The sequence below is a fragment of the Carya illinoinensis genome, chromosome 15 (assembly GCF_018687715.1).
Source record: "Carya illinoinensis cultivar Pawnee chromosome 15, C.illinoinensisPawnee_v1, whole genome shotgun sequence".
NCBI lineage: Eukaryota > Viridiplantae > Streptophyta > Magnoliopsida > Fagales > Juglandaceae > Carya > Carya illinoinensis.
The window spans coordinates 19240568-19252793 of NC_056766.1; positions in this window are offsets into that span (position 1 = coordinate 19240568).

A 12226-nucleotide genomic window follows, 5' to 3' on the forward strand; every position below is an offset into this window, starting at 1 on the left:
TTGATGAGTAAAATAAGGAAAATGATTTTTGATAAGAAACGAACTATTTGTATATAACAAATAAAAAAGAAATATTTTATAAATTGACAGCATGTTTATAATTACATAACAAAAAGTCAAACATAAACAAAACTACTGGGTAATATTATCCAGGTCCTCCTAGATGAGAGCAATGTGTCCTTCAATCTCTTGTAGTCAAAACATGATGGGCGTAGTGATCCTCTCCATCTCTTGGATCGAAAGTGTGAAATGCTCATTGAAGAGGGATCATATCTCCGTGATAGTAGCCCCTGGAGCCTGTCTATCAACAGTGGCATCAGTAAAAGTTGGATCATGCTCCATGCCACTATCTTGTGCCGCTGGAACATTAATGTAAGTTTTCTACAAGTGGCCTTCACTCTTACTAAAGGTGATCCTGTTGAGGGGCCCAATCTGTAGTTGCCTCCACTTAGTCAATAGCACATTAACCCCCAAATTGACTAGGAGGTTAGAGATCATCAACATATACAAAAGGCTACCTCCACCCGAACATCATGACTCAGATCGGATTGGTATACACAATCGAGACCGTTTGATAACAATCAATTGGTATAAAGGCAAATCAATCAGTCTGGATACCAATCAGGTCGTTTTTTATATTAGTGACCGTTTGACTCAGATCGGAATTAATGTAAGTTTGATACATTAATGTTATCCATCTGAGTCAGATCGGATTGGTATAAAGGCAATCTGTAGTAATTAATGTAACATAAATCTGGAGGTTAGATGAGACCGTTTGATACAATCTGTAGTAATTAATGTAAGTTTTTTATATTAGTGACCGTTTGACTCAGATCGGATTGGTATAAAGGCAAATCAATCAGGTCTTCTCATGTTATCCATAACATAAATCGAGACCGTTTGATACCAAAATCAGTCTTGTGTTTCCTCGAATCAATATTATGCGACACAATCAAATTTAGCATGAGAAAAAATGCAATACAATCAATCTATTTGATCATCTTGCTACCATCATATGGAAAAGCAGACTCGTCATGAATCAACTGACTAATCTCGTCGTCTGAGGGGCCCTCATCTGCTGGTGCCTTATCCTCCATGGCATCATCACCATCTGTCACTGCTGCTGGTTTTTGTGTAGTGTATGCACCAATCTCCCATGGGATCCCAAGAAAATCAACAATAATGTATGCTAATATGGTAATGGTCACTCCTCGAATAGCAAACAAGAAGGACTCCACGTCAACCTCCATCCAACCCATGGCCCTTTAGAACTCAATGACCATGTCTGGATAGGTCACACCCCTTTGCTGACAAATCGAGCACCATTCTCCATCGGCGATAATAGAAAAGAGGCTCCGACCATTCCACACAAAATCATAGAAGTCTTTTATGCTAATCTTGACCAATATCAGCCTCCTCACCTCACTAACTTCACCACTAGTTTGGCCCTCTTTCCCATGTTTTCTTTCACTAGATGTCATTAGTTCACTGTTCATAAAATAAATACACAAAAAATATAAATAAATAAATTCAAATATGCCCTTAGGTTGGTATACACTGTCAAATGATGAGAGGGAAAAATTTTGTTAGTGGCTCATGACAATCTAATTGCTTGAAGGCTATGCTTCAAACATGTCTAGATGTGTGTGAACCCATGATTGGAAGATAACTGGTTTAAAAAGTCATGATTGTCATGTATTTTTGCAATGTTTGTTGCCAACTGGTGTGCGTGGAAAGCTTACTCGAGATATTTGTGCAGCTCTTATAGAATTATGGGGATTTTTCAGGGACAATTGTAATAGAATGTTGAAAGTTGATGCATTTGTAAAGATGGAAGCTGACATTGCAGTGATATTGTGCAAATTAGAGAGTGTGTATCCATCTTCATTCTTTGATGTAATGGTTTATTTGGCTGTACACATGCGACGTGAGGCTTTAGTTGCTGAGCCGATATAGTATAGATGGATGTATTCTATTAAACGATTTTTGAAAAAACTTCAAGCGGTCTGTGGGGAATAAGGCTCGTTCGGAAGGTTCAATTGCTTAATCATACATTAATAATGAATGACATACATTTTATTTTATGTATTTTCGTGAAGTTGATACCAGATTCACGAGATTGAACCAAAATTATGAAGGTGGATAAATGAGAGTTAATTCATTATTTTTTGCATTTTCTCAAACCGTACATCCCATAGCCACACAAGGGTCTATGACCTATGTGGACAAGAGTATGATAGAGCCAGATGGTATGTATTGAAGAACTATGCAGAGATTGACAACTACTTGAGATTAGTGATCTATGCATATTAAAATAAATTTAAAGACATTCAATATAATTAAACTTGATTATTATTAATTTTTAATTTGAACATGCACAGCGAACATATACAATTACTTCGCCTTGTCGATGTAACTAATGTAGAAAAGAAACATGAAGATGAGTTCACCTTGTGGTTTGAACAGATAGTATTACTAAAAAGTGTCTTACTGTCCACGAATTTCATACCACTAAAATAGATATTTTTTCTAACACTGATATGACATGAATAAAATTTATATGTTGGTAGGTTGTAACAAAATACAGTGATAATTCAGAAGAAATCTCAAGTAAATTGTATGCTTTGGCACGTTGTTCGTTTAGGTGGGCCATCCATTGGGTTAAATATGGTGATAATTTATATGTTTGGTGTGTGGATATAGATTTCCCACGGTTGATAGAGAATGATATAGAAAAATTCAAAATTGTGAGGTCGTAGTTGAAGGAAGATATAGGGAGGATAACATTGACTTCTATAGAGTTGTTGAAGATATCATTGGGTTAAAGTACATCGGAGGACATATGGTCTGATTGTTTAAATGTAATTGGTGGGATGTCTCAAATCTTAGGTTGGGAGTGTATAATGATGAATATTTTGTGAGTGTCAATATATCTCGCACGTGGTATGAGAACGATCATTTCTTTCTTGCTTGCCAAGCAAATCAAGTTTTTTATTTAGATGATTTGAAATACGGTCACCCATGGTGAGTAGTGCATAAGTTTGCACTAAGAAATATATATGATTATATTTGAGAGGCAAATGAACAACATGAAAAAGATGATGGTCAAACAAATGAAGAAGCATATAAAGAAAATGAATCAGGCATCAATCTATTTGTTGATCTCGGCTAATAATACATGGTTCCATTGCGTAGAGAAGATGTTGAAACAAAAGCAATTGATGGTGAATTGTTAGAGGAACATGAGTAAACTAAATTGTCTAGTGAGGATGAGGGCGATTGGTTTAGCAAAACTGATAGTGAATGATAGCTGTCAATTGTGTAAGTATCGTTGTTATAAACATAATAAAAAATTTTTGAATAATAATTTATAACATTTTAAAATAGGTATGCCTTCGAAATGCAAATCAACTCCTGTGCCATCTCCATCCATTACTGACTATCTAGTTGGTTTGCCTGCAATGTTTGGTGGGACAACATTACCAGACCCAGAACAAGGTATGTTGTATTGAAACTTAATGATTTAAGTAATAGTATTTTACCAATAAAATAATTTTTTTGATATTATGTGCTTTAATTACTGTATTGTTGTTGTAAACCATCGCCGAGGTCGAGATGCTACTAGGGGTGTTTGTATAGAAAGAGTAAGGAAAATGGAAAAAATTAAAGTTGATATTCCTGATGATCACACTAGTGGCTCTGGAGATTCGGCAGCTTGACTTGCTTCTTATGTTAGTATCCTTACTCGCACATACACACCATGGCTATATCCTCCTGGATTACAGTTTTTTAAGATGTGAAAGACCATATAAAAAATTATTGCCTGACAATAATTCAATTAGAAAATAACTAAGTATAACATGTTATTTTATAATTAGTTTGTATTTGGACTAATTTTTTATAATTTTTTTAAGGATGAGTTTGAACTTAATTTTGGCTGGTGAGATGATCGACTAACGGTTGATGAGCTGATGTCTAATGCATTCTGAAATTACAAAGGTAGATGCCATGCACACTATCAAAAGTTTAGTAGTGCAATAGAGGTGCGCCAAAATCCATTCGAAGAGATGCCACCAAACGAATGGCAGAAGTTTTGTGATATGTTTGAAAATACCTCATATAAGGTAATTTCACTTCTATCTTTGTTAATGCATGGTATATTATAGATGTATTAAAGAAATATAGTAATAATGTTGCTTTTTTTTTTTGGTAGCAATGGAGTACTATCGACAAAGCAAATAGAACAAATTTAACGATACACCATCATGTGGGTTCTCGATTTTTTCATCGACTATCAAAAAATTGGTAACATTATACTAGTCTCCTATTAAATATTAACATATTAAAATTTGTGATTGCAATTATAATATATATATTTTTTTTGCAGGAAGAAGAAAGTCTTACTGACTATAATCTAACCCAATTGTATGCTACATCACATAAAAATCGTGATGGTGTTTAGATCAGTTCCAATACAGAAGCAAATTATATAAGTTCAAGTTTTTTTTTTTTTATTGTCTAATAATATTTTTGTTATTTATAACCATCTTTAATGATTTTTTTTATAGGACAAGATGGTATCACTTATGGAAACTGACGTGTCTCCATCTGATGAATCAATTGTGAATGATGTTCCGATCTTTTATCAAGTTCTTAGACCACGTTCTGGATATCTGAGGGGTTTAGGACATTGCATGAATCTTTCCTCAACATCATCATCATCATCATCTTCTCAAGTCAGATCGAATAACAAATCTCGGGAATTAGAGGAAGCAAAGCTGAAGATCGAATATTTGAGGTCCAAGCAAAGAGAGTTGCAGACTCAATTGGCTCAAGCAGTCGATATAGAGGCAAGATTAGAATAAAATGCAGAAGAAGCAAGAGATTCAATCTAAAAATATATTCAAATAATGGCAATTAATGATATCCCAAAACTCTATGCCACCACCATTCTAGAACGTCTTTTGTTTACTTGTTTTTTTTTTTTTTAATTATGATTTGATGCAACATTTGATCAAATGAGATGCTTTAATTATAATATTTTAACAATTGATTACCATTCGAACATAGCATACCCAGTTTGAAAGGTACTATTCAATTTATTGGTTGTTCCAACATATTTTAGATTCCGTTCGAACAACCAATCAAGTCCATTCCAATGGGTTGAGAACCATCGATTATATTTGAACAGATTAACTTCTTGTTCGAACAGAAATCATGTACGATTATTCGAACAAATAATATTTGGTTTGAAGTTATTAGTCATCATTCGAATGTACCATATACCGTTTGAAAATATTGAACCACCTTGGAATCCTCGTGGGTTCCCAAACCTATGAGAAATCCAAACCCTTAGTGATTTGGTCATGAATGAAGCTCCTGATGTGTTTCTTGCAAGAGACCCAATTGTCTTTTAGATAATTTGATCTCTGTAAATTTAAATTTGGTTTTTGTAATTGCTTTGCTGTGGATTGTGTGGGTCGTAGTGGTGGTTTAACATTGTTGTGGAAAGATGAGATTGATTTATCCATAGTAAATTTATCAAAACATCATATTCATGTTGTGTTTAAGGGTGTTAATGGGGATAATTGTCTTCTTATTGGCAAGTATGGACACCTTGATTCCAATAATAGGCCTTTTGTTTGGAATTTAGTAAAGAATTGGGCTTTGGTTGTCAGTCTCCTTGGCTAGTCTTTGGGAATTTTAAAAAAATTCTTTATCACATTGAGAAGTATGGAGGTAGGTTCAGGCTTGATAAATTGTTGAAGCACTTTAGAGTTATCAATGTGTAATTTGAGAGATTTGGGATTTCATGGAGTCCCTTTCACATGGAGTAATAGGAGGGAAGGGGGGGGGGGGGGGGTTTACTTAGTGAAAGATTAGACCACTTTCTTGCTAATTCTTTGTTGTGTAATTTGTTTCCTAAAATGTGGGTTTAGCATGGGGTAGCCTCCTATTCAGATCATATCCCTTTGTGGTAGGATTTAGATGGTGGGTTTATAAAATGAAGTCATAGAAAGTTGTTTAGATTTGAAGCCATGTGGGTTGGGGAGAAGAAATGTGCTAGTATCATTGAAAGAACTTGGGATCAAATGGAAGGCTCTCTCCTTCTCTTACTCAGGTAATGGATTCCATTTCCAAATGTACTTCTGATTTGGGAAGTTAGAATCAAAATTGTTTTGGGAATGTGCAAAAGGAATTAGCTATTGCTAAAGGGAGATTGAAGGAGTTGCAAGAGGCTAGTCCATCTGGTTTTTCAGTGACAGAACAATAACAAGCTAGGGATGAGGTCCAAAAGTGGCTCAAGAGAGATGAAGTTATGTGGAAACAAAGATCTAGGGTCATGTGGCTAAGAGAGGGAGACAATAATTCTAGATTTTTTCACTCTAAAGCTTCTGCTAGAAAAAAGAAAATTTCTATTTTGTAGTTACAAGATGAGTTAGGCAATTGGAAGAAAGGTGTCTAGTTGGACGATTTAGTGACTAATTATTTTACAAAGTTGTTCTCTACTACATATGAGGTGGATATGGAGGCAGTTATCAATGGGGTAGAGAGTTAGGTAATGGATGAAATGAACAAAGATTTACTGAGACCTTATATGGCTGCGGAGGTTGAAGCTACTATTAAATAGATGCATCCATCTAAAGCTCTGGGACCAGATGGGATGCCTCCAATTTTTTTCCAGAAGTATTGTCAGTGATAGGTAAGTCTGTTATTGACTCAGTGATTTTGGCTTTGAATTCTGGAGAATTCCCTAGGAATTTGAACCACACTTACATTACTTTAATTCTTAAAAAATCTGGTCCTTATAAAGTAGCATATTTTAGATCAATTAGCTTGTGTAATGTGCTTTACAAGGTTTTATCAAAATTCATTGCAAATAGGTTAAAGAAAGTGTTGCCTACTGTCATTTTTGAAACACAATTGACTTTTGTACCTGATAGACAAATTTCTAATAATGTCTTGATTGCATATGAGTTTTTGCATTTTTTTAGGGATAAGAAAAAAGGAAGAAAGGGATTTATGTCACTAAAACTTGATATAAGCAAGGTATACGATAGAGTGGAGTGACTTTTTTTGGAGAAAATGATGGAGGCTCTTGGTTTTGCACAAGGTCTAATTACTTTAGTCATGAATTGTGTTAGAACAGTTTCATTCTCTATTATGGTCGATGGTTGTCCAAAGGAGCTTATTATCCCAAGTCAAGGAATTAGACAAGGAGATCCATTGTCTCCTTATCTAGTTCTCTTGTGCAGTGAAGACTTTGTCAATTTGTTGAAAAGGGAATTAGTTGTTAGGGAGGTTGTTGAGGGTATAAAAATCTGTAGGGGTGCTTCAAGAATAAATCATTTGTTATTTGCCGATGATAGTGTGATCTTTTGTTAGCAGATTTGGTTACAAATGAGAATACTTAGCGTTTATTGAGTGCTTATGAGAAAGCTTATGGCCAGTGTATTAATAAAGATAAGACGGCTATGGTTTTTAGTAGAAATGTTCAGGAAGATTTAAAAGTTCAAATTATGCAACTTTGGGGGGAGAGGGGGAATCATACATAGCAGTTTGAAAAGTATTTGGGTCTTTCTCTAATGGTGGGTAGATCAAAGAAAGAAGCTTTTTCTAGTATTAAACAAAGGCTATGGCAGAAACTACAAATGTAGAGAGGAAATATGTTGTCACAATGGGGGATGGGGGTTTTGTTTAAAATTGTAGCAATGTCTATCTCAACATATGCTATGAGTTGTTTCATGTTTCCCAAATCCTTATGTTCTAAGTTAGAAAACATGATGGCTCACTTTTGGTGGTGAAATCAATCTAAAGAATGAAAGATTCATTGGGTTAGTTCGGAGAAGTTATGTAACTCAAAGTTTCATAAGGGTATGGGTTTTAAAAATTTAGGGCTCTTTAATTTGGCTCTCCTAGCTAAACAAGGTTGACAACTTTTGATGAATGAAGATTCACTTTTCCAAAGCTTAGTATTTTCCCAATGTTAGTTTTTCTAAGGCCAAAGCTGGATTGCGTTCTTCTTATGTTTGGAATGGGATTTGGGAAGCTAATAATTCCATTTTAAAGGAAGGTTGCAGGTGGCACATGGGGAATGGAATGAATATAAGAGTTTTTAAAGATCCTTGGCTACTGGGAATTAACCTATCAACTGGTTATTTTAATTATTCAAATATTGATGCAAATCTGAGGGTTAATTCTTTGAGAGATGGGAACATAAGATGGTGGAATGTTAACAGCTTAAAAGCTCTCTTCAATCCAAATGAGGTGAGCCAAATTTTGAAGATGAATGTATGTGAAAATGTAGAATATTCTGTTTTCTGGATACATGAGAGAACTAGTATGTATTCGGTACAAAGTGCATATAGGATGCTACAAAATTATGAAACTTAGTGTAAGGGGAAGGTTCAAGAAATAGTTATGCAACAGCTTTTTAGAAATGTTTGTGGAATTTGAAATTACCTAAGAAGATGAAGATTTTTGCATGGAAAGCTTGTTTAGAAAAGTTGCCTACTTTTCATAATTTCAAAAACAAGCATGTTATTGATAATGATACTTGTTTGTTTTGTAGGAAGGAAAGAGAGGATGTTGCTCATGCAGTTTTTTATTGTTCAGAAGTTACACATGTTTATTCATAACATATAAGTTCATATAGGAATGTGTTGTCAAACAGTAGTTTCTGGGAGCTGGCAATATGGCTCAAGATGAAGGTTCAGAATAGATTTTGGCAACTTTTATTGCTATTTCATGGGATCTATGGTATAGAAGAAACATGCACATTTATGAGAAGGTCTCTCTTGGAACACGGATGGTGGTTAACAATGCTTTATATTTGAAGTCGGAATTCAATCAACTCTAGGTTTTTTATGTTTCTTCTTTCAAATTACTAAGGTGATTTCTTGGAAACCTCCTCCTATAGGCTTCTTTAAATTGAATGTTGATGGGGCAACTTTTCATGATCAACGTACAACTGGTATTGGAGTGTTGTTACGGGACCAAAATGGTGGTGTTTTAGTTCCAAATCATATGATTTGTTAAAAAGAATTCAATTAACATTAATTTTGTTGAGAAATCTGAATTTAAAATGTTGTTTAAGTTTTCATGTGCACGAAAAGCTTCTATATATTGATTTTCAAGATGCAGATGTAAACTATAAACAGATGGATATATTTCATTAAGTGCAAAACTATATATTCTCCATGTGGCTTCAGGTGGTGTAATCGATCTATCTTAATGAAATTGTTCAATTTTATCAATTTGTTGGCTATTTTCGTCGTTGATTAAATTGAAAATGATACGATCATATTCTTCGTAAATATATTTATACAAATATTTGAGAGTTTTAATTGTAGAAAAAATTTTAACATTTATATAACAATTAAATTTTGAAAGAATGTATGGATTATACGGTGCAACCCAACGGTTATCTAAATTTTGTCCTCTAACTTTCAGAATTGTTTCGTCATTAGAACGTTTATATAATAGAAAACAATCAATTCCAACAGTTGTTTTAGATGTAAATTTGTTGGGATATTGATTTTGCAAATTCCATTTTTTTTTCATACATATATTAGTTGGATTCAATATTTCGCAAGGACCATGCCTCATATGTTTAACAACAATTTTATATAAGTGTAACTTTTTTGTTTGGTCAGGTATTTTTGCTGAAACAATTTAATTGAAAGATGTAGGGGCATAAATTTGCCAGTCTTTTTGTAGTATTATTAAGAAATGAACATTTGGTAAGCCTCTTTTCTAATGTTCAATTGCGTAAACATATACTGCAACTTTACCAAAAATTTCTCGTTTAAATAATTTATTTTTTAAATCTTTTAATTTTGCTTCAAAGATTCGTGCAATTAAATCATGACAATTTTGAACTTCTTCTTGTGGTTTCAATTCATTTAAAATTTCTTTCCAACTTAGATTACATGTCGTAGTTAAGAAAATATTAAGTTTACTAAAACGTTGAACTAATGTCATTGCTTCCATATATCTCTTGTGCATATCTCTCAGATCCCAATGAAAGATGAATCTAAGATAATTTGTCTTTTAATTTTGGAGGCATTAGTTTCTCCAATTGAAATACTATCAACAATAATTTGATATATATCTTATCTAATTTATTTTTGTTTTGAACTGAAATAATTTAATCTTGATGTTTCAATTTTAATGTACATGTCAATAACAAATTGTTATAATAAACGACCAGATAATAATATAATTGATTTCTTATGTTGTCTGATTTGTAATTTGAAACAATAATATTCATAGCATAAAACTGTTGGTTGTTTCTTCTTCTTCTTCAAAACTACAAAAATTATGGGAGAAAATTTAGAAATATAAACATATAAAAGTTTAAGATAAAGAGTTAGAAGAATTAAAATTATTATTACCTTCTTTTTCAGTTCGAATTAGTTCATCTGCATTATTTGATTGGTGTAAATCATTTAATGTTGACGTTTGATTGTTTAATAATATTGTTCATTTTTTTTTTATTCCTTCATGCCAACCAGAATCATCAAGAGGAAATAATAATGGATATTGAAGTAGATCATAACAACCAAAATAATATTGAACAATATGATTTCGACCTGTATGACTAAAAACAATAATATTTCGATTTGTTTCTTCTGCATAATTTTTAGATTTAGTCCAAATAGCTACAACTTGTGATACTGATGGGCTATTATAAATACGTTGATCTAATCCAATGTATGATTTTATGTAAATTATATGATTTTTGAGATGTTGCTCAAACTTCGAAAAAAATGACTATATGGACTAATTTTGAGTATAGCCATCAATTGACTAATAATGGAAGGATCTAATCTTTCTACATCATTAACATAATTTTCTAATTCATGTTCAGTATCATAGAAGTATAGTTGCAAGTATGAAGGACATCCATTTTCGGGAATTAAATTATTAATGTAATGATAGATTTGTCCTTGAACTCTAAATGTGAAAATTCCTCCATTTCTTTTACATAAATTTGTATCAAATTTAACTCCAAATGATGTGGAGGCAAATTTATTATTATATGTACGCAAATATGTACAAAAATTTTCAGATTCGTTTGAATTAGAAGTAAATAATTGATAAAGTTCATCATAAATTTGACCAAAAGCTAATGATATGGTTCCATCAGCACAACAAAAACCGTTTGGTTTATGATAAATTTTTTTTGCTCCATAATATTTGCATGACGGTACTAATAGTAATAATCTGTTTCAAGAATTGTAGTATGTAATATTTTTCTAAAACAAGGAGATCTTCTTTGTCGTTTTCCTATTTAAAAAATAAATAAAAAATAAAATAATTAAAGATAAAATATTAAATATTGATTTAAAAATTAACAAAAGAATGTGTCAGTTTGTACATTACCTAAATTGAAATTTGACGTTCTTTCATAATTGAATTCATCTTCATTTAGATAATTAACCTATAGAATCATTTTTTTTAATATTTATTGAATAGAATGAGAGAAGAACTGAAGGAAATATTTTTTAATAAGAAATGGTTATAAATAAACCTGATCAATCTATATTGAAGTGGAGGTATTGTTGTGGATGTTAATTTCAGAAGAGTTGATATTTGAAGGTGATCCAATTTCTCTTATATAAATGCCTTCATTGTCGTTTGAAGAAAGATAGAGAACATTCTGAGACTGTTTTTGCCTTTACACTTTATTATGTTGAAAATTTTTCAACTCAACATATCTTGCTCTTTTTTTTTTTTCAAAGGATCTCTTCTTTTTTCTCGTTTGATTGGGTGTATAATATATCAATTTCTTTTTGTTGGATCGTTTTCACCCTCTTAAGGATTTATTCATAAAAGAAGTTAGATAAAAAAAAAAACGGTGTTAATAATGTTTAAGTATATTTTTGCATTTAATAATATTGTCTTACCAGTCAGCAAATTATGAAATATTGTAAATTTTGTGTCGATTTTGGAGCGTAATCTAAAAAATATTTGAAAATATATCAAATATGTGGATATATACATATAGAAATATATATGCATAACAAATATCATAAACATTTATAGTAAAAGTGAAAGAAGAAAATAATTAATTTGAAATAATTTCACACAGATCATATTAAATGGATCAAACAAGATAACAAATATTATAATAAAACAAATGTATTAAAAGAAATGAATATAATGAGAAAAGCAAATATTCACATAATAAGGATATAATATCATTAATTTATCCTAATTA